The 24265-nt window shown below is 43.9% G+C and overlaps 1 long non-coding RNA gene across 1 annotated transcript in view; it reads right to left on the reverse strand.

Annotated features, from left to right (window-relative positions):
* Positions 1–8680: 8680 nt before the first annotated feature.
* The window catches only part of LOC130681696 (uncharacterized), a 120336-nt gene continuing 104751 nt past the window's right edge, over positions 8681–24265 (reverse strand). Inside the window, exon 3 of the long non-coding RNA XR_008994945.1 lies at positions 8681–8950. This is a non-coding gene — a long non-coding RNA (uncharacterized LOC130681696). The remainder of the gene's footprint in view (positions 8951–24265) is intronic.

Genomic DNA, 24265 nt, shown 5'->3' on the forward strand with positions numbered 1-24265 from the left:
AGACTACATGGGTTAAAGGTACAAACTGTCAAGCTCCAAAATACTAGTCGGGGCTCAGTAGCAAAGGAAGTTAATTCGTTTACCAGCCACCTAGTTTCATTAAACAAGATGAACCATCTCGTATTCCCACGTTAAATTTTCTACATAAACTTTCTTTAGCTCACTCTGGGTGAATTTCAAGAATTATGAATAATCTCAGTAGAGGTGGAATTAGGTATTTAAAAGGTTTGCATTAGCCCCTAATGAGAACCAAAGAGCGAGGTGATAGTAAAAGATAAAATGTTACAGAATTACAATGTCCAGTTTGGGAGGTTCAAAAACAGTTGTGGGTTGTTTGTCTTGGCTCTTGCTGGTGGTGACTGGTTTCTTCAAATGAAGTATAATATTTTATTGGGAGCTTGTCTCCAAAGAAGTTCTTGGCTCTGTGAGAGTCCACTGGCTCCACCCAGAGTTTTGCTGGGCTCTAGATGTTTCAATTGATTTAAACCAAATTTAAGGTGACTTTTTTCAACTTGTGGTATCAATTGGGGTCTCACCCCCCAGATACAGGCTTAGGTATCAGTTTTCTGTAGGTGCCCTTAAAAAATACTATTTTATATATATATATGTGTGTGTGTGTGTGTGTGTGTGTTTATACATACATAGATACAAATAGCAGGCTTCCTTACTGCTTGACCATAGTGTTGAACTGAGTTTTCTTTGAGATCCTCTGTTCTCACATGGGCCATCTTTTCCAGGCTCTGAACTTAATTTCAGTGATCTGGTCTTCAAATATATATAGGAATCCCAACACCCTGTGCTTATATTCAGGTAGAGTCCCCCTTGGATTCACTTTCTGCATCTCTTTTTGGTTTAAGCTCTGTGATTAAAAAAAAAATTAAAACATGTTACACACTATTCAGCATTTTTATGTTTAGGGCAAAAGAGGAGCATCTCTGACAACTTAGACTATTGTACTGCATCCAGTTGATTCTCTACCACAGCAGCTAGGGCAATCTTTTCTAACAAATAAAAATCTAGTATCTACAGCCTGGTTGAAACTGTGAAGTGGATTCCTGTTGCACTTGAATAAAATCCCAGTCCCTATATATCAATATGCATGTTCTGACCACACTCTCTCGTGACCATTAGGCTCTTTCCCATTACTCCACCCTTCCTACACTCCAGCCAAACTGGCTTTCTTTGGGGTTTTAGAATGTGCCGATCTCCCATACCCTATTGTCTTACATGGGGCATTCTCAAATACTGTTTCATTTAGCTGTAATGATCTTTCCCTTGTCTGGCTAGTTCTTACTGCTTGAGGTTTTGACCTAAATGTCCACTTAGACTTTCAATAGCCACCCTATCCAAATAGCACCCATCTTCCCCCCTGCCATTTCTGTATTCATTACTTTCATAGCACTAATTATAACTCCTAAATTATTTGCAATTTTTGGTTTACTTGTTTATCTCCTATTTCCCTGTATTAGGCAATAGTTCCAAAGATAAGATGATGCATCTTTTATTCACCAAGCATATAACAGTGTTTGACCTCTACTGAACGCTGATAAATATCAAAAAAATAAGCTTTTCCAAGTTAAGTATTAAGTTGAAGCATTTTTACATTTCATGTATTCTGAGATTTCTTTCTAGTATGAATTCCTGTAACGGTGAATAATATTAACCTCATTTATTACTTATTGCTAGTTGCAGCCAATAGACTCACTGGTTAGTAAATAAAAAACATTAAAAGTAGGTGTTAAAAACATTAAAAATAGGTGCTATTTTATTTTTTATGAGGACTTACAATAGTATTTCAGCAATATTCTATAGTTTTCAACATATAGGTCTTGCACATCTGTCAGATTTATCCCTAAGTAGTTAAAAATATGATGCTATTTTACATAGCATCTTTATTCAACTTTCACTTTTTGGGTCTACTATGTAGAAAGAAAATTGATTTATTTATTGAGCACTTATGATAAGAACACTTAATAGCATTTTTGAAGATATTTAGATTCCATTGGATATTCTACACAGATGATTATGTTGTCTGCAAATGGCAGCTGTACCTCTTTCCAATCTGCATGCCTTTATTTCTTTTCTTGCCTTATTATGTTAGCTAAATCCACTGATATTGAATAGAAGTGAAATTGGATATATTATCTTTTTTCTGATTTTAGGGGAAAAGCATAAAGTCTTCCACCATTAAGTATGTTGTTGGCTTTAGGTTTTTTTGTAGATGCCCTGTATCAGGTTGATGAGATTCTTTCTATTCTTAGTTTGCTGAGAGCTTTTATCAGGAATGGATAATGGATTTTATTGCATGCTTTTTCTGGGTCTATTGAGATGTATGATTTTGCTTTTTGATAGTGTTAGTATGGTTAACTGCATTGATCAATTGGCCAATGTTATACCAATCTTGCATCCTGGAATAAACTCTACTTACACATAACATATTGTGCTATTTATATATTGTTGGACTTAATTGGCTAAAATTTTGTTTAGAATTTTTGCATATGTTCATAGGGTATATTGGTCTGTAGTCTGGTGCCTGTAATGTCTGCCCCATTTGGGGATCAGGGTAATACTGGTCTAACTCCAGCCAAACTGGCTTTCTTTGGGGTTTCTCCTCTTTTAGATTTCGTGTAGCATGGGTATTAACTCTTCCTTATGTACGTGGTATAATTTGTCAGTGAAGCTGTCTGGAGTTTCCTTTGTAGGAAATTTTTCAACTACAAATTAAATTTCTTTGATAGATAAAGGTCTATTTAGATTATTTCTTCTTGATTTGCTTCTGGTAGTTTTTCTTTCAAGCTATTTGATCATTCCTTCTAAGTTATTGAATGTATTGGCATCAATTTGTTATATTTTCTTATTGTGCTTAAAGGATTAACTCAGAGGGTTTGTGATGCTCAAACCCTACACATTCCGAAGAAAGGACTGGCCCTTGATTGGCTCCTGGGAGAAAACCTCGAAGTCCTTGGAATATCCTGCATGATAAGATTGTCATTATATACCTCGGGCCTTTGTGCTCATCAGATTTTATGCTAATGGTGTGATTTGGGGTGAATGCCTGTTTTTGTTCATCTGGATTCCTGGTCATGCTTTACCAGTTTGATCTCTGGGGAGCTGGAGACTGGTAACTGAAGTCAGTTTTGTGGGTGCCCGCATGACTGGCATCAAGGGGAATCTTAGCACAGTTCAGATGAGCTTCCCTGGCTGGCAGTTGTCCCATGTTGCTGGGAGACTGAAGTGCTGTCCATACAACCACCCAGGAGAAGAGCTGGGAGTTCATATTGATTTCTTCCAGGCTCCTCACTGTGTGTGATTTGCCTTTGCTGAACTTCATCCATTCACTGTAATGAATAATTGTGAGTATAGCAGTTTCTCTGAGTTCTTTTAATCTTTCTAGTGCTAAACATCAAAACTGAGGATGGTGTGGGGCAAAACATTACAAAATTTGCCCACTTTTTGCCTGATGACACATTAATGCTCCACTCTTAATTTCTTTGATTAATCTTAGCATGATATATCTTTTTCTTTTTCTCTCTCTTTGAACTTATAAGGAGCATATAGTTGGTCCTCTGTTCTATCCAATCTGAAAATCTTTGCCTTTCAATTTTTGTGTTTTTAGCATTTACATTTAATGTGATTATTGTGCTTAGGTTTTAAACTTTTAAGCTAAACCTTAACCTTTATCCAAAGCATTCCAGTCTTTGTATTTTCTTCACCTCTTCTGTTGTCTGTTCCCTTTGCCCATCTTCTTTGATATTGAATTTGTTTTTACAATTCTGTTTCTTTTATTAACTTCTTAGCTATAAATCATTGTTTTGTTATTTTATAAGTGGTCATTTTAGCATCATAGTATACATATTTAATTTACCATAGCACACCCTGAGGCAACACAGCACTGCGCATATGGTAGAAGAAACTTACAAATATATATTTCTACTTCTTCCCTCCTGGTGTCTTATATTTCACTTATACATGTTATAAACCTCACAGTGCATTGTTATTTTTCTTTAAATAGTTATCTTTTTAAAAGATTTAAATTAGAAAATCATATATTTACACACATACATACAATTTCCATGCTCTTCTTTCCTTTGTGCAGGACTGTATTTCTACCAGGAATAATTTTCCTTCTTTTGAAGGGCTTCTTTTTTTTTTGAGAGGGCATCTCTCATATTTATTGATCAAATGGTTGTTAACAACAATAAAATTCTGTGTAGGGGACTCAATGCACAATCATTAATCAACCCCAAGCCTAATTCTCAACAGTCTCCAATCTTCTGAAGCATATAATGAACAAGTTCTTACATGGTGAACAGTGCAAGGGCAGTCATATCACAGGAACTTTCGGTTTTGATCACGCATCATGAACTATAAACAATCAAGTCAGATATGATTATTCATCTGATTTTTATACTTGATTTATATGTGAATGCCACATTTCTCCCTTACTTTTTTAAATAAAATGCTGAAGTGGTAGGTAGATGCAAGATAAAGGTAGAAAACATAATTTAGTGCTGTAAGAGGGCAAATGTAGGTGATCAGGTTTGTGCCTATAGACTAAGTATTAATCCAAGCTAGACAAGGGCAACAAAACATCCACGTATGCAGAAGATTTCTCTCAGAACAGGGGGGGTGAGGTTCTAAGCCTCACCTCTGTTGATCCCCAATTTCTCACCTGATGGCCCCCCTGCGACTGTGCCTGTCTTAGGTTCCTCCCTTGAGGAATCTTACCCGTCTCTGGCTAACCAGCCATCTTCCAGGGCCATACAGGGAAATGTAAAGTCGGCAAGTGAGAGAGAAGCAATATTCTTTGAAAAGGTTAGCTTTTTACTTCTTTGCAGATTTATGCCCTGTGGCTTCTATGTGAAGAGCTTCTTTTAATGTTTCTTACATTATAGGTCTGATGCTAATGAATTCGTTCAGTTTTTATATATATGAAAAAGCATTTATTTTACCTCTGTTTCTGAGAGACATTGCACCGAGTATAAAATTCTCATTGGAGTCTCTTTCCTTTCAGTCCGTCACAGATGCTGCTCCATGTCTTCTGGCTTGCAGGTTCTGATGAGAAATCTATCTTCTCATCTTTGTGTCGTCATATATAACATATCTTTCTTTCCTCGGTCTGCCTTTAAGATTCTCTATCAGTTTTTGAGCAATCTGAATCTGATGTTCCGTGGTGTTGTTTTCTTCATATTTCTTGTGTTTGAGGTTGAGATTCTTGGATATGTGATTCTATAATTTTCATCAAATTTGAAAATTTTCTGGCCATTATTTCTTCAAACATATTTTCTATTTGCCCCAGTCTCTTCTTCTGGAGTTTCATTACACATTTGTTAGCTACTTTTTATAGTTTATTGATGCTCTTTTCATATTTTAACTTCTCTTTTTCCCTCTTTTTGCTTCATTTCTATTGAAATGTTTTCAAGTTCACTCATATTTTCTTTCTCCAGTGTCTAATCTTCTGTAATCCCTCTCAGTGTATTTTTCATCTACAGTGTTCAATTTCAATCTTTTTAATATCTTTAATGTCTCTCTTTAACTTTTTGAATGTATGGAATATAATAATGATAAATATTAATATTTGATGATTTAAATATCTGTGTAAGTTCTGGGTCAGTTTGAATTGATTGAATTTTTCCCCACTATGACTTATATTTTTCTGCTTTTTCTGCATGCCTGGTAATCGTTTATTTGATTCAAGATGTGAATTTTACCTTATTGGGTGCTAGCTATTTTTGTTGTCCTGTACATATTTTTGAGCTTTGTTCTGAGATGCAGTTAAGTTACTTTGAAATGGTTTTATGTTTTTGAAAACTATTTTAAAAATTTTTTAGATGTGACCAGACAACGTTCAGTCAAGACTAATTATTTCCTGCCACTGAGGCAAGAGTCTTCCAAATACACGCCCAGGTGCTCTGCGGATGGGGAGGATTTCCGGTCTGACAGGTGGCAGGAGTGGCAGGAGCCATGGGCCCGGCCCTGTGCAGGTGCAGCGAACCCTGTCCGAGCTTTGGGGAGGCCTCTTCCCGCCTCGCCCAGTGTCCTCAGTGGCATGTGCTGCTCACCACCCAGCTGAGTCCTCGATGGGAGGTGGTGGCATCCATGTGGCTCTGTTCTGCGCCGCCTTTCCCTTTCCGGTACTTTGCCTCACAGATCCTAACCGCCTCGTTCTCCTTGGCTCAGGGGGTCCTGCAGGCCTCGCCTGGATCCCCCCCACTCGGCTTCCCTACCGGGCCTGGGAGCTCTCAGGGCAGTGAATTGGGGCCCTCGTCTCATGGTTTTCCCATGTGTCAGGGACCGCTGTCCTTGATTGCCTGGTATCTGTGTCTTGATAATGAGCAATCATTATTTCATATATTCTATTTTGGGTTGTTTAAGGGGAAGCATAAATTCAGTGCCTGTTACTCCATTTTGGTCGGAAGTCAGCCCAGCACTGTTTTAAGTGCCTTAATATATTAACTAATGAAAGCCTTTTAACCACCTGTGGAGTGAGTAGCTTCAACTATTTTTCTCGTTTGGCAGATGAGGAAACCGAGTACCAAGGGACTGTTGGCTGCCCGAACTTTCGCAGCTTGTTAGTAGTCGAGCCAGGATTCAAGTTCAGGCAGAATGGCTGTGGAATCTGTGACCTTAATGTTTGATTTTCCAGTATTCCTCAGTTTACAGAAAGCTGTGGCCAGACGTTCCAGTGATTCTCACATAGCTCATGTGAGAAGCATGTGGGTGGCTGACAGTCTTAACCCCATCCTACCACGTACCTTGCCTTTTCAAAGAGTGTGCTTCTTCATCCAGAGGGGTCTTTAGTAGGTGAGATGTCATGCATCTGACAAAAGGGAAATGAGAAAGACTGTGAAGCACAGCAGAAGCTCTTTTTAGTCACTCACTCTCTCAATGTCACTCTACTGTGGATTTTTCTGGCTTGGTTTCCCTAAATTGGTGTTGGGTTTTGCCAACTTCTCTGACTCCATTCTTTAGACTGTTACATATGACTTTAAAATTTCCCCTTTTTTAACCTCTGTGTCCATGGCATCAGGTACTAGGAAAAGTGCTGGCAATTTGTTTTGCAAGAGTGTCATAAAAATAGTGCTGCAGGTACCAAGGGCTTGCCTTTCCCTTTGGGAAGCACCCAAGCCCTTTCCATGGGCATTTAGAATCCTCTTTGTTACTTTGCATTGGAATCGTTGGCTGTCTCCAAGCAGAACCCTCGGCGGGGAGTGGAATGCAGGGGAACATCTGTTACAGGACCTCCCCAGTTATGGGAACAGTGCCCGAGAGGGCGGCTCAGTGTGGTGTGAACGAACGGGTGGCCGGGCCGGTGTGAGCTGGAGCAGCCGCAGGGAGGCTGCACGGGGCGGAAACACGCTGCAGACAGACACTCCTGGCGAAGGCGGTACCTGGTGCAGGCAACTGAGTCTTGACTACCGGATGCTCTGACTTTGGGGTGACTTCTCCCCTAACGGAATGTGATTGTGTTTTGACTTCAGAATTCAACATACGTGAAGTAAGAACTCATGCTGACTCTAAGAAATCCAGAAAACTTGACTTTCTCCTTTTCCATAAGCTGTCTTCACTGGACTATGTTAAATATGTGTCTCAACGAAGAGGCAAGTCCTTTTGACTGCACCAGTATTTCAAGCATTTTTTAAAAATGAAAATGTGTTAAAAGCATTAACCAGAACTGCTAAGCAGAATCGCCCCCTTAACAGTTTCCATCGGTCTTTAATTTAATTACTGTGTGATTTTTGCCAGCTTTCTCCAGAAATAATTGACTGAATGAAGTCATTTCATTGGATATTTACAAACACTAGGCTCCTAAAGGGGGTGTCTGTCAATTCCCCTTTTGCTTGGAAATGACTGGGGCTGACTGGGCAGCACACAGCTGCAATTCGGGGCTTAGCCTGTTTTCACAGTCACCAACTCAGGCAGCTGGAGGCAAGGACAGGAAGGCACAATGTTTGGCCTTTCTGCTCAGTCCTGATTTTGTGATTCTAGCTGTAAGTTTCCCTGAAAAACAAGAGTAAAGCATTGATTGGATCTAAGACACAAAGAGGTTGTGTGTGTGTGTGTGTGTGTGTGTGTGTGTGTGTGTGTGTGTGTGTGTGGCTGTGAGAATACCTTGCCAAATTATGTATAATCTGGAAGAAATCTGCAAAGCTTTGTGTATCAATAGTCAAAGCTTTAAGCCCTGGCTTATCCATCATGTGTGAAAATGAATTCCTAAAGTCAGTCTGTTTATCTTATTGATTTAACATTCTGTAATAAAAAGGGCTTTTGTTTTGGGTTAAATAATAAGATTTGATTTTGATAGCATATGTCCAAGAAGAGAGCAGACAAGATGAAGATTAGCCTGGAAATTATTTTATCTGAGACAGACTATAGGAAATTCCAAAAGACAAGATCAATATAAATGAGGCTTTTAAAGAATTGAAGTGGAATGCCAAATCGCAGCGCTGCAGATTCGCCTTTAGAGACGTCAGTCCCTCCTCTCGGAGGAAAATGACGCAGAATGTGAGAAGGTCGTCAGAAGGAATTCCCGCCGCAGCAACACTTACAATGTGATGATTTCAGAGTGGCTATTCACAGTCTCAAAATATGGAAAAGTAGGGAGAGTGGAGGTAAGGCTGACTATGGAGTAAAGTGCTTATTTAAAAAGATCAGAGAGGCGATAAATGTCTCAAGAGGAATTCTAAGCACCGGGACGGCCGAAGCGAGTGTCAGGCTGGCAGGACAGAAAAGGTGAGTCTAGGTTCGCTTCTTGGTTGGACCTGCATGTCAGCTGCTCGGGAGGACGAGCACCTGGCCCCCCAGGCGGCCCCAGAGTGACCCCAAGTGAGTGGAGCTCTGCGCTCTCAGTCTTACAAATTCGGTGGACACCCATTGCGCCATTTTCACACTCTGTGTTATCAGCTGCTTCTGCGGGACAGGAAGGCCGTATACAGTTTTGAGGGGCCTCCTGAAGGAAAAAAGAACACAACATTATAAATACACATGCAATTAAAGGGACTTGACAGCCTGGAGCAAGTGAAAGTCCCTTAAGCTTGAGCTTTAGTGGCTTCAGGTCAGTCGGCTTCTGGTTAACAAATTCCGTTTCATTTGTAGGTGATGCAAAGGCCCGGGTGGGTAACGAGGGGCTGGAGCGTCTGCGTGCTGGGAAGGGGACTGGGTGGGATCCACTGCCTGAGGTCCCCCCGAGGCCGACTCACGCGGCATGGTGAAGGGCATGTGGGGCGGCCGTGCGTGCAAAGACCTCTATTTAAGGAATAAAGCGTTCCACGCTCAGCTCGAATTTGGGGAATGGTGCGTGCACTGCCCCTTGGTGAGACACAATGCACACAACCTGCTCTGAGCGGTGTCACCGTTAGCGCGCGGGCCACACGGACTCAAGGTCTGGCTCCGTTCACACCATGCTTTGCTCCTTTCTTCCAAATGCGTGTGACACACAGTGACATCCCCTGGCGTTCTGGGGTTCCCTCCGTGGCCTGGTGGGAGCGGGCATTCTTAAAGGAACCAGCATCCCCACTGGCATATTTCGGGTGGATCTGCACACTTGGATTCAGCCGGCAGCTCCTTGAACAGCACCCCTCCCGGAGCAGAGGTGGGCCACGGCCTGCGGGTGGGCGCTGGCTGGGCAGGAGGGACTGGCCCGGTGCAGCCCGGCCTGTGGGTTGTGGTTCCCAGAAGACGTTCCTCTAAGCGTCCTTCATGCTCCTGGAGCGACTCAGTGCCTGAAGAGGCCGCTGAGCTTGGCTGAGTGTCCCCAAGCACTGTGGGGTCCCAGGGCCCACACGACGGAGGCTCCAACCCCTCTTCCGTGGGCTTCTGAAGTCAGACGCTTGGAAGGAGGCCTTTTTGCCAAGTGTGGCTTGGGATTCAGACTCAATGTCAGAGCCACCACACTGTTTTCAGGGTAATTACCCCTTAGCCAAACATTCCTGAATGCCGTATAAATTGGTCCCCTCGGTCACTTACTCACCATAGTAACTCTTCTCTAAACCTGGTCCAAGTCTTTCACAAGTTTGGAAACAAGGTGCTCTGGAAGGAAGGTGGTGCCCAGGTGCAGCAGCCTTACAAGGCATGCGGTTGGTGGGACGGAGCGGGAGAAAGAGAACAGCCACCCCGAACCCCCCGGCCCTCAGAATGGATGCCCGCTTGCCAGCACTCGGAGGTGAGCCCACAGTCAGTGCCCAGGCGAGGGGGCTGGAAACTGCCCTTCCTTGCCCCAGATGGACCCAGGGAGTGGGTGTGCAGGTGAAGCTGAAGAAATCCTTACTTTCAGTAACACCATGTTCATACTTAGGAGCAAGAAATGGTTCCAGACCAAAGGCCAAGACATTCCTAACAGGGACATTTCAGGGAAAGGCAGTGGCCTAACCGGAAAGTTACCATTGCTCTATTTTCTTCAGCATTTGTAAATAAAAATATTTATTTGTATAAATAAGATCTTAAAATGTTCGTTATTTTTGTTTTTTCATTTTTTGATGGATCTGAAAGGAAATCTGGTAATACGAGAAGCCAGAAGCCGAGCGACTCCTCAGGGTGAGAATCTACCGCAAGTACGTAGCCCTCCCAGCCCTGTACTGTCCACTTAACTCTAAGACAACAGCAAACGGGACGAAAACACTCCCACCCCAGATACCATTTCTGACTCTGGTCTGCAGGGAAGATGTAAACACTCCTTGGCAAGAGTTTGGGCCTTTTAATTTAATGTATTGTTTGTGTCCATTTAAAAAAATATTGTAATTATTCACCCAGTAACTGTCTTTTTTACCACAAAGTGAAATTCCAAAGACATCAGCGTCTGATACGAAGGTAAAAGTAATGTCAAAGTTTGCTGGGACTGTGGGAGACCCTAACCAGGATGCTGGTGAAAGATTGTTAAAGGTTTAAGTACCAACGCCAATAATTAATTCCTGAAAAAATATAGGGGACCCTTACTTCTTGATATTTGGGACATTTAAACAAATATTTAACCACCTGATTCTAAGACTAATTAAACATACATATAATGGACCACCCTAAGAAATGCATTAATGAGTTACTTGTGCAGGAAACTACATATCTCTGTGGCAGCTAATGTTTGAACCAAATTTAAAATGCATACATATTGCTATAAAACAAAACTGGGCAAGGAGAACTATGCCAGAAGGGGTGTAATATTTAACGACAAGTATGTGTATTATTGCAGCATTCTAAAGATACTTTTTATAACCACAAGAGCATAAGATTTCAACAGCGATGCCATTATGTCTCACACCCTTGGAAGACTGTTACTAGGATTCTTGATTCACCGTTGCTCACATGAGGACCCAAGCTGTCAGTATCACACTTGGATTTCTGTTGCAAGCTCTTTGCTCTATTGTGGATTTCTGCTTGACCATTGCAGGGTGAGAAACCTATAATCAAGTGAGGATTTTTAGGGGGTAGAGTACACATATGTAACCCAGAATAATCCCTCCTTTCTCAGGTCTGACAGTCCTTTGTACATAGCCCTGCCCAACACGGGAGTCTGGGTTCTGCAGATCTTTGAACACAGCTGGACTCTCAGGTAGCTTGGTCTTTGGGGGCTGATATCCCTAAAATAACTTTGCATAGTTAAATCTGACCACATGTGAAATGGCCGTTGCCTTTTAATTTTAATGGAATATTTTAGAGCGTTTTTATGGAAAAACTCTTAAAGTTCTTTTTTTCACAATCTTAATGAAAGGGGAAATGTGTGGCTGTTGCTTTTTATAATAAATTTGAAGCAGTTCCTGCAAATCTTAACAAGTACAGTCAAATATTTAATGCTTTTGGCAAAACGCCTTTGTAAAATTCCCAGAATAAAATAAAACATTCTGAATTTAAGTTCTTTGAATAAAACAAACTGAATTTCTAAGAGTCCTTATGTCGTGTATCAGTATTCCAAGGTTAATTTAGTATGTGGACTCACTGGACCACATCCCACAGTAAGTTACTATGACATCTGAAAAGATCTATGCTCAGATTGTTACACCAGAGTAGAAAGCTAGATTCACAAATATGAATATTCCACATAGAAACACACTTGTTCTGCTTGTTTTTTTTACATCATTATTTCTTTTATATGTGCATATCAGGGTATCTTCTGATACCTGCTCTTGAAATAGACTGTATTGTAAAAGATGATGTGGCACTCTGAGCTCTGGCATTTCACAAAGGTGGTTCCTTTGGACTAGAAGGAGCAAAGTGCCGGCAAATGCTTCTCAAGAGGCTCTCCAGACAGAGAAGGCCCACAGCCACCTTGCTTGGCTGACTCCCACAGTGCAGACACGAAATGTGGGATTAAGGAGATGGGCACAGACCACCTTCTACCAGTTGGTGCCAGCCTGCTCCAGCAGAGCACAAGGAGGGATTCGTTCCTGCCCGCTGAACGAGTCAGCCACGGGGAAGCCTCCTGTTATCAATGCCTGCTCGGCGGGAAGGTGTTTAACTGCGTAAGATGGACTCGTGTGATTACTTTGGACACAGGCTACCTGGGAAAGTTTTGACGGGATTTGGTCAACCTTAACAGGTGGAGCATTTTGAGCAAATTCCTGGTTATAAACTTTAGTAGGTATTAGGTAAGTGGTTTGATAAAACTGAATGGAAATAGAACAAGTTGAAGGGGTCACTTTTTATTTGTTACTTGTTATTCATATCTTTGGTCTTTGTTCTGCGCTGAACATGACTGTGAGCTGGATCTTAAAGGAATCGTTTGTATGACCGAATGCTAATATGGCTCTGAGAAGGATGTCTTCTAGGAAAATATTTTATTAAAATAATTGCAGCTAACATTTATTGTGGTCATCTCTCTTCTAGGAGTATCTCACAACCTCCCTATTACCCCCACGTCCACCCCATTTTGCAGATGAGGAAACTGAAGAACAGAGATGAAGTAGTCTGTCCAGGCCTCCCCACCCCCCATCGCTGGCGACTGACCCAGGCCTCAGCCCAGACTGTGCTCCTAATCATTGCCCTGACCATGCGTCTCCTATGGGTTTGGTTTTGTTTCAAAGAAACCTGCTCCTACCTTAGTTAGCCACTCGCTCTGAATGTTTTCAAGTTCTTCTATAGGTAATTGGATTTGTGTAAGATTCTTTCAATTTATGTGGATCAGAGACAGAGTGGAGCTGTCATTGATATGCAGGAAAGTAGACAGTTTGCAAACCATTTTAAGGTTAGGTCACTTCTGAGCCAGATAATCTTTGGATTACATTAATAAAATGGAGGTTAAATGATAATGTGACTGAACCATACCCTTGCCTTAACTGAAATTACCTATCAAGAAACTACATTTGTACCCTTTATATTTCTAGGCCAGTTTTATGTATGTCACCTTAAATTTGATACACACACATGTATATATGTGAATATGTTGTGAAAATATGTATACACACATGCAAAGGCATTTATCTATGTGTGTGTGTGTGTGTGTGTGTGTGTGTAGATAGATAGATAGATATTTTCCTTTTCAAGGAAGTCCAAGTTAAGGGAAAGTAAGGGTAGGAAGAATTGGAGGCAATAATATCCAGTGTCTGTGTTACGATAATTTAAAAATAAATGTTTTTATTTTATATAAATAACTTTCCTCTCAACATCAAGAATTCATTAGGTTTGTGAATTTCCTCTCCCAGAGCCCACAAGCGCCCCAGCACACTCCGTCTTTATACGCACCATCACCTTGCACTTCTGCACTTTTGGAATCCTTTCTATTGATGTGGATGAATTCACATCTTCTCCTATCATTGCGTTTCTGATTCCTGATTACTTGGGAAAAATTTCTTAGCAATTGAATTAACTTAAGAGTTACTTTGAACTTCAGTGCAAGCTTTACCTTGGCTTATAATTGTTTCTTGAATTGCCCTCTTGAATTCAGTTTTTAGTTTGTTAGAGCACATTATTTTGTATTTTTTCAGAAAAGTTATAAGTGTTCAACTCTTAGAATTTGCATATTATTATTTGCCCTGGTTTTTAAATGATAGTTTAGCTTTGTATGTAAATTCTGATTGTCCCTAGTCATTTGTAGTATTGTCCCAGTACCCTCTAGCATCTTCTGTTGGGATTGTCCTTTCTGTTTGGTTTTGCTCTTTTTCATAGTTTATTAAAACTCGCTACTTACTGTTGGTGCTCATGTGTTCGGTAGAATGTGTCTAGTGTTATTCTTGCCCGGTTATCGGTGGGTTCTTTCAATACGAAGAGAATTTGGGGGAAATTTTGTAGTTCTTTATTGTTTTTAGTATTTATTTGATTTTTTTCCTTCCATTTTGTATTTTCTCTAACTCCTGTTAGATGATAGAACTTTTAGATACAGTCCACATGCCTCAAGTTTTCTGTCACCTTTTTAGTCTTTATGTTCTTTTCTCTGGATTCTGACAGAGTCTCTTGGTGTCCCCTTCCAGGTCACCATTTTAATCTTAAGTCTCTTTCATTCTGCAATTTAGCCTGTATTTCAGTTGTCTTGATAATTTCCCAAAAGAAAACTCTGCTTTTCCTCATCCTGTTTTGGTTGTTTCTTTTTTTTTTTGTACGTGACACCATTTCCTTTTGAAACTATTCGTGATTGCTAATTGTAGTCATTTTACGATTGTTTCCAATTTCCTATAATTTTCCTGCCCCAGGAGTTAGTTCTTTTGTGGAATGTGGTGCATCTGGTGGACCCTCTCATATATTTAATACTTGGCTGCCTGTTCCTATTTATAATTGAAGGTGCACATCAGAGGTTCCTAACTTGAGGGTCACAGATTGGTAAGGAGTCCCCTCAACAGATTCCAGGGTGGCCACACATTTAGGTGCAAAAAAGTTGCACTTTTTTATTGGTCTCAAAATGTATTTATCCATTTCTCAGTTGCCTGAGAGCCGGGTGGTTCCTATGCTGGAGCCCTATCTGTGTGGACCCAGGACAGGTCACTTTTGCAGGGACTGCCAGCAACAGGTTCTGTGCACTGACTTTTCCCACGTCGGAGTTTCCCACATCGGAAGAGGCCACATGATTTGACACTGACATGAACATTTAGAGGCATTTTTGTTCTCACCAAATCAATTAATTTGCCATCACTCAAATTTAGAGTGAAAACACGGTCTCCGCTTATGTTTTTAGCTTACCAAGTAGTTTTGCTTCTTAACATTATCTAAATTTCATTTTAGAATTAGGTCTAGAAATTCTTCATAAGTTCAGTGTTTCGATTATCTCAGAGCTTTTTCAATAACAGAAGAATCATTTTGAGAGAATACAGGCAGTTGAACAAAGTGCCTTACTTCCCCCAGTTTTAAGCATGAAATTCAAAAAATAAAAATGTCAGTTCCCTCTCAGGTTATCATTAGAAGAGTGTACGAATTCCATGTGGCCTGTGAGTGAGTGAGCCAGGGACACGCCACCCGGGCCAAGGACATGCCACCCGGCTTTCCCAGGGCCAGGGAGGGGGTAAGGCCAGGACTGCCTGAGGACTGGGAGTTTTGTGCAAACCTGCTCTCTCAGTGTGGGGACTGGACTGGGACCAGGGAGGCAGTCCAGGGCTGGTAGAACGAGTGAGGCAGGCCTTTGAGGGAAGGACTCAGAGTGGGCGGCACACCTGCCTGTCAGGGCTTTGCAGGGACGAGCTGTTGGGTTCTGGGAAATTCCTGCAATGAACAGCCACGCCATTTGCTCGACAATCCTGGAAGGGTAAAACACATCTAATGAGGGCAGTGGACTGGGAGGTCCGTGAACGGGACTGTAAGGTGGGCGGCCCTTCTCCGCGCCCAGGCTGATGTGGGGACATGGTTTGGCTTCTCCCTCTGGGCTGTCCCAACCCCTCTCCTCCTCACCGGAAAGTGGCAGAATTAAATCCGACCTGAAACTGGAGTTCTGATGATGTCTTCGTCACCCCTAAGTCTTTGGGTCCAGGTATGAGTGTCTGAAGCTCATGTGTAGGAGCGTGAAGACCTGAGTGCAGGTTCCCCACTCTCCAGGTGGGCAGGGGCTAGGCCTGTGGGCTACCTGCCTCACGGGGTGTGACTTCCTGAGCAACAGGGGAGCTCAGCCGTGGAGAGCAAGGGCCTGGGGGCAGAGCGTCCGAGTCACTGGTGAGACTTCCCGGACGGAATCACAAACAACATCTTCGGTGGCAGCTCTCAGGTATCTTTGGAAGCTGCAGCTGTCACAGTGCAAGTAAGACAAGCCTCTCTTGTGATAAACAGCTGCCACCCGCTCTTCTTCACCCCCCGAATACATATCACTTCCCCATCTCCATATACAATACTCAGATTTCCATTTTATTAAGATTTGCATCAAGGCCTCTGTACCATTTTCTATCATTAAAGTGCTTCGCAGGCACACGAAGCCAAAGCACTGGAGCACACAAAGCTTGTGCCGGAAAAACACTCTCTTAAATAGAAAAAAGAAGAGGATGAGTAAGAGGGACAAATAAACATTTCAAACCCTTATTCTGGTGAGGCTCAGAGGAGCTCTCGCTCTCAGAAACCTCAAGCACGCCGGGCCCCTCTCCCTTCTGTAGCTCGGAGCCACTTTCCTGCCCATCTAACCCCTGTCACTAGGAAGCTATGTGCTGGCAGACCGACCCCAGCAGCCCGAGGTGGGAGAAGGCAGCCAGGGCCCGGGGGTGGCACAGAACCCAGGCGCCAAGCCGGCCTTGGGCTGCTCGCTTGCAGGACACACAGAGCCCTGTTCTGTGACCTCCCCCTAGGTTGTGGGTGAGTGGAACCCATTAACATTTAAAAATATTTGCAGAAATCAGAGGGGGGAAGGTATTTCTGGAGGGCCATTACGCTGTGCATTCGTGCCAGAGTTTGCTGGCATGGCTTCCACTCTGATAGGGACCATCTGGGCAGCTGCTGCAGCCCTGCGTGGGGCGGAGGGCAGGGAACAAAGGGAGCTTGTGCGAGAACGTTCGTGGGGAAATGCCCTCCTCCAAGAGGCCTCCCGGGATCCTACCCCGCGCTCAGCTCGGGGAGGGGCCTGGAGGGGAAGGAAGGCTGTGCCCTCATGCTGCCTGGGTGACGGTGGCCCCCGGGCTACTCAGACACAGCCCACATGTGGGCAGAGCATTCCACGGTCCCACCTGGGCATCCCAGGGCTGCTCCTCCCCTGGGGCCATGTGGTTGCGGTTGGGGCCCCGGGAACAGGAGGCGAGGGAGGCTTGCTAGAATTTTCCACGGAGACAGATTCGTCATTGTTTCCCCCATTGCCGGTCCCCTCCATATGGAAACAAGATAAAATGAGTTGCATATCATGAATAGGTATATTTCCAACACAAAAATTCTCTTAATAATGGAAGGTTAAGGTCAGACTGTTGAAAATCTGTCATTTATGAGTAGAATGTGGTATTGGGTTCTGATGTATGCATGCTGCGCCTCACCCAGCATGCATGCATACGTAGGAAAAATCCATGCTTAGGCATTTATTAAACTGCGGACAGCGTGCCTCGCTGATGGATGCCAGGAACCACAACTGTTCTTTGTAAGAATGAATGAACTACTACTGCTTTACCAGCTAGATGCGGGTCTCAGATAGAAGCCAGTCTAGGTGTCCCAGTGAACAGGGTGTGTATACTTCACTCACAAAGTGACCCCCATTCCTGCTGCCCCCAAGGTCCTCGCCGCCTTCCGGCTTCAGCTCTGAAAGACTAGTCCCACATTCCTAATCCCGCAGGAGTCCGTCCCCCGTGGGCTCATCTCAGAACCGAGACACTCAAAGTGCTGTACATGTTTGATGGCAGGGGGGCCAGTACCAGTTGGCCCAAGAATGCCAAGTTTCTGGAATCTTCAGTCTCCATTTAATTAACAAATGTTTACCAAGTCTCTCCTGTGTAATGGGCACTAGGGTTGTGATACCCAGAAAAACAGTCCTCCATTTCCAATTGGGGCGCCCCAACTGGTATTCTTAGAATTTCAAATGGTGCCTTCTGGCTTGCTCGAAAATAGGTGGGCGGCCTTTGCGTCACTAAATTCCCTTTGTTGCTCTGATGACTTATTTTATAGTGGCTCTTACTTTTTCAGATGTCCACAATATTTTTAAAAGTATATTACTAAGATTGCCTGTTTTGCTGTTCAAGAACTGCTGGTAAAATACAGCTACTCTCTCTATGGCTTTGAATTTTAGGTCACCTATTACCCATGATTGATCTGTCATCTGTCGAACTGTCCATTTATCTATCTTTCTATCTAACATAGGTCTATCACCTATCTTCCTAATTTTAGCTAAATTTAGCCTAATTTTAGCTAATTAGACCAATTAGCATCTTAAGAGGTTCAGCTTTGGCAATAAGCAATTTAAACACTACTCTTAGCCCTAGGTATGTTTAGAATTTGAGTTTCCTTGAATTGTTTATGTTAAGAATTATGTATCACTGTTCATGTTTTCATAAATGCTTTATTTTAATTTTTTTTCCGATTTTCCCCTTTCCTTCTCTCTTCCGCAAGTAGTAAACCAGATTCATGACCTGTTACTCCAAGAAAAAGTTTTTTGCAAACTAACATCACTACAGTTTACTTCAGGTCCTTGCAGACATTCTCTGTCTAAAGTATAATTATGTAACTATCTGCCTCCTTACCTTGGAAATAATAGACATCAGTGCCATGTAAAAATAGAAACTATAACTCAAACTACAAAATGATGATCTAGACCAATTTTCAGTCTGAAGAAGGCTATGGTCCCTTTTTCCAGAAAAAAAAAATTTACATTAACACCAAATTTTGCCCCCATCCTTGCGTAATTGAGTGTCTGTCAGTAAGAAGCTGGACCCCAGCTGACCAGCTCCACCTCCTTTCGAGGCTAACTTATGTTTGTATGTGATTACCACCCCCTGGACAAAGATCATTCCTTTCTCATCTGAGTGCCAGTACTTGGGGTATAGCAGATACTCAAATGTTAAGCACAACTGACATTCTTGAAATCAAGCCCCGTAAGGACCGAGAAAAGGGAACGTTAGTTTTTCTTGTCATGATACAGAAATGACGCCAACATCCTGAAAATACTTTCAAATGTATCCAGACCATATTGACTGAGAGCAAACCAATATGTAGGAATGCTGTTTCTCTCATCTCCAGATTGCTGGGCAGACTCAAGTGACAGACATGACTCATTAGGTTTCGAAGAGAGTCTAGAAATTTCCATCAAGCCCAAGAGTGGTTCTCTCTGTGCACTGTTCTGGAACAAATGAGTAATTCTGGACTGTTCCTAGTCTGCGTCAGCAGGCTCACCGTAGTTAGTCCTTTGAAACCGACTGGACCTTCTGCTCAGGAGCTGTGCTAGCGGCTGGGCCCACAAAGGGTCTCTTCCTTACCTGTACCCAGGCACCAATGGCATCTAATATTTGATCTAACATTTGCTGTGCATCCCCTTTCTTCATGCACTAGGCAATTGGCTCACGGGGAAACTGTCTTGGCTAATAAGACAATGAAATGACAGAAAGATGTCATGGTCGGTCTTACAGCACAGAGGCTGGTTCAGATTAACCAGTTGGACGGTTTTCAAAGAGGCCTTCAGAATGTGATGTCAGGGACCCGCTGCAAGGGAAGCATGTCGGGAGCTCAGCCCACTGTGGGCGGTTGATGCTGTGGGACACTGTGGGCGGTTCATACCCAGTCCCAGGCTGTCCCCGGGGTGATTCAGAAGCTGTCTGCTCTCCATGCCTGGTTCTGCAACCTTAAGTCAGCCCCTCTCTGGCCGAGCTCAGCTGTCTTGTCAAGTGTGTCATCTGCACGGAGCCCAGCCCTGGCATGCGTGCAGCCAGGCTCTGTCGGTGGCCCCAAGTGCTGAGTTGGAGTGTCCTCTGGAAGGGCAGGTGTGCCCGTGTGTCCTCGTCCAACTGCCCTGCAGCCAGGCCCTCGGCCAGATCCAGAGCGGGCACCCGCGTAACAGCCACCCAGCAACTCATGCCCCTGGCTCCTTTGTTCCCTCCGTGCTGTAAACGCTGCTGTGGATCTTCCGTGTGAGCTCCAGCATCTGCTGACAGTTTGACCATGTGAATACGTACTACAGCCAAGAGCTGTCATTAATGGCAAACTCTCCCCAAGCATTCAGGAAGGGTGGCCCATGAGCTATCGGAACCGGCCACATCTACCCTTATTTAGCGCCCTGCAAATTGTGAACTGGTGGTTATTGCCCGAGAGGTGATTTTTTTCTTTCATGCAAACTATTGTTTCAACTCAAAAATCTAACCTTAATGAGGAGCTGCATCGAAGAAACAGGGCAGAAATCATAACGATGCAGGGAAATAAAAATCTAATGGAAGGTAGTGAAGCCACACTGCCGAGCAGGGGGCAGCCGACTCTAAGTCCGAGCAGCTAGGTCCCTCCCTCAGGAAAACTGCCTAGACCAGTGCGAGCCTCCTTTGAATGAAAGGTTATTTTAAAGACAGCAATGTATCAAATTCACATAACAATGACCGTGAAAGAGTAATATTCACTTTTCCATTTGCCTTGTTAAGTGAATGTAGGATTAGCAGTGTGCAAAGAAGCAAATCCTCATTCCAGGACCCTGTTCGTCTGACTCAGGCTTATTCCCCAAAGAACAGAAAACAACCAAAGTCTGACACAGACATTGCAGTAAAATCTATGGTGGAACCACTCGGGCCTGTGGCCCAATGTTTATAATCTGATTTTGGGGGCTCCGTGCACCACAGGGAGATTAAAAGCTTCAATCATCTCCTTCCTGCAGTGGGCCTCACGGGGAGAATATGGTGTCCCTGGTGATGTTTGGACAGTTCTCCAGCCGGCGGGTTTCTAAAGGTATTTCTCAACCTTTTTATAACCTCTGCCCCTCTTTGATAAAGAAAAATCTCATGTTTCTCTGGAAATTATGTTATGCCCTGCCTGCTAAAGGGACACCAGGCTGGGTGGGGGAGGGAGGGTCTCTCCATTTCTTTTGTTTTCTGAGGTTCATCAGCCAAGGAGATTATTATATTATCAAACTTGTTTTTCTGTAGCTTTTGGAAAATCTGTTATTGTTTACTTGTTTTCAGAAATTCAAAATATATTGAACATGCTTTATTCAAACTCTGCCGGGTCCACTCTTTGGGTCTGTCGTCCCCTCTAGGTGTGCAAGGTTATCGCAGCTTCCCTGATTGCTGGGAACAGCATCGTTTCTCAAATGTTAAAAACAAATGAAATTTTTGGAACACAAGGTATGTTTTCTGGATTTTGCTGTGTATACCTCAAATTATAATCTAGTTTTTAAACTACTGAGCAAATGTTTCCTATAAGAGACGGACAAGGTGGGCAACACTGACCTCAGAGGACAATGAAAACACTGTTGTGTCGTTTCCCACTCATCCAGCCGAGCGAAGGGGTTCATAGGGGTCGTCTTGAAACCCTTGGTGATCGCCATTGAGCGACTCTGAAGACTATCATGCTTTGAGCTCTTTTTGTTTTTAGTTGGAAACCTTTCATAGTCCGATGATAATACATCTAGATATCTTTACCCATAGAGTTCTCCAAGCCCTCTCTAATTATTAGTGAAATCTACATCTATTTTAGACCTGAATTTGGTGTATATGGTTATTTATAATCAACAATTTTACTTAGAAAACCAGAAGACTTAAATGGGGTTTCCGGGCTGATCATGCCCTCTGACTTGTGGTGACACGATTTGCTCCCCTCTGTTTGACCCACATGACCTTTGTGAAACCTTTTGGTGAAATCTCTGATCTCTGGGAGTGGCCACTTCTTTTGTCTCTTACTGTGTGTCAGGCACTGTGTCAAGTGTTCACACTCATGTGCCCGCCCAGCCCCACAGCCGCCCACCCTTACTCCCAGAGAAAGACACAGGTGCACAGAGATTAAGCAACATTTGCGAGGTGAGTCAGCGAAGTGGTGGGGCCAGATGTGCCTGACTCCACAGCCAGTGGTCTGCAGGGGGACCCTTACAGCAGGCAGTGCACCCCCGGCTACTTCCAGAGCCATCAATCTGCCTTCTCTAGCTCGTCTGGGCTTTTGGTGCACTGTCGTGGTGATGGGATGTACATAGTGGCGTGTGTGCACGTGTCTGGAGGGATGTAAGGGGCTGCTTAGGGAGCGAGCACTCAAAACCTTCTAAAAATCCCACTGAAACACTACTTAGTGACTTGGGTGTCCCCAGCCGGCTGGAACCACGATGCCCCCGGGAGAGTCTTCTGGCTGTGTGAGTCCCCGGACCCCTGGGACCTGCCGAGGAGTCAGGCTCACCCCACCAGACCGTCACCTTCACAGCCCCAGTCGGAAGTCACCTCTCTGGCGATGCCTCCCCTGACGTTTCCAGACTTAGTCTGAGCCAGCGGCTTTCTTCATGCACGGGGCGTTTTACATACTTGGATAAACATTACAGTGGGCACTGAAACATTTGTTTCTCCAGCCAGACTGTGACCCATCTGAGGGTAACAGTTCTGTTTCATGCGTTTTAGTAGAGGCAGCGTAGCAAGTAAGGAAAGAGCTGGGCTAGCAAGCCAGCCCTGGTTCCAAACACATTTCGGTACAACTCTCTTTTGAACGGTACTCGAAGCTCAGCCTCGGTTACCTTATGTGGAAAATGGGTGCAGTAAAATCTAAATCTGTAAGGGTTTTGAGAAGCACAAAAATGCCTCACACATTCCATCTCCTGCATCTCACCTGAGGCCTGGTGCCTGCTGGAAAATGGGAGGCATTCCATAGTCCCCTAGAATGCTTGTATCCCAAGGTCCACCCACTCCTTCCAAAAGAACGTGGCGAGTTCTCATTAATAATCGCCGGCAAAGGGCATGGGATACCTCGGTGACGGCCAGTGTCACTGAGGATAGTCACAGAGACCTCGGTCAGGGAGCCGACAGTCCAGGAAGCTACAAAAGGAGTTCTTTATGTAGACGGTTCATTCAAATGACCTCATTCGTTCAACTGGCAGCTTTTGAGGACTTACTCTATGTCTGCCAGCTGTGCCCGATACCGTAAAGATTGCAGACTAAAAGATTTTTTAAATAAATAAAAGGTTGCAATGAAATAAATGTTATGAAGGAAAGAAAGAAAAGCTGAGATCCTGAGTTCGTTTCTAAATCGAAACAACATGACTCAAAAGTCTGTATTTCCAGGAAAGTAGAAAATCGATCCACAAATTGCAGATGGTCGTCTCAAGGTCCTTTGTAAACTTGCTCAGCCCACGTATTTCATCTTGTGCAGGGTTTCTTCCTGTCGACCTCCGTCACGGTCCCCTGGTGGCCTGGTCAGCATCAGCATCCCTGTGTCCGTGCAGAGACGGTTCTGTTTACCTGGAAGCTTTTCCAACCCACAACTTAAAATGTTGTCAATCATCCTGCAGTTTTACAATTATAAAATTAGCTGGTGAGACTGGCTTCTAAGATTTCTTAGCTCTAAAGTATTTTGGCTCCTTTAACTCTGATAGTGAAGGAGGAAGGAGGAGTGTATTCCCTACATTTTCACTCCCAGATTCTATTTTCTGTGCTTGGTTACCGTGATGAACTGTTTTTAGCTCTTTCTGGTATCTGAGCACCAAACGGAAGAAGCTGGGGTGCAGGGCATGCATTATATGAAGAGTGAAATGTTAGGAAAGGGCTTTGAAATGCTGAATAGGAATATTGTACTAAGAACATTCCCCCAAAGGGAAAAGCCTGGGAACTGGATGAGCTGTGGAGGGACAGATGGTATTTGCAGCCGTCAGTCGAGCAGAGAACACGGTCCATGTGCGCAGATGGATGCACCGCATGTCTTCATAAGTGGGGCGACTGAGGGGCTGTCAGCAGCTGTTACCTGTGTATGCATCGCCGCCACGGAGAGCATCAAAGTGCCCCTGGTACCCAGCCTCGAAGCTGCAGGGGTGTCTGTACCTGCGTGCGTGAAGCCACGTTAGTTAGGCTGAGACCTCGCACACGAGAGGATGCTTCCTACAGGCAACTGACATGACACAGTGGATTTGTTTGTGATGAGCCTGGGCAGCCAGGGAGGTGAGAAAGGAGGACCCCCAGCTTTGTAGTGATGTAAACATGTCCTTTATCCTGAGGTCAGACAGGCTGCCCGCTGCCAGCCAGCCTGCCCCGCATCCCCCATGCACCGTATGGCTGGAACGTGGGCCCGCGTGGCGGAGGCAGCCGGGGCCCTGAGTCCATTGCCACCATCGCCACCGGGAGGATTACAGAGAGGTGTTATTTCTCAGAGATAAGGAACAAAGAGATCTTAATATCCGGCTCAGCCAGGGCAGGAAATTGCCTACTTCCTGAGCCGGAGTGGAAGGGCTCGGATGGGAGCCAGATCCTGGGGGGAGGAGGCCAGCGAGCTGGGCCTCCGTGGCACGCGGGCTCTGCAGCGGCCCCCC

The sequence above is a fragment of the Manis pentadactyla genome, chromosome 19 (genome assembly GCF_030020395.1).
Source record: "Manis pentadactyla isolate mManPen7 chromosome 19, mManPen7.hap1, whole genome shotgun sequence".
Taxonomy (NCBI): domain Eukaryota; kingdom Metazoa; phylum Chordata; class Mammalia; order Pholidota; family Manidae; genus Manis; species Manis pentadactyla.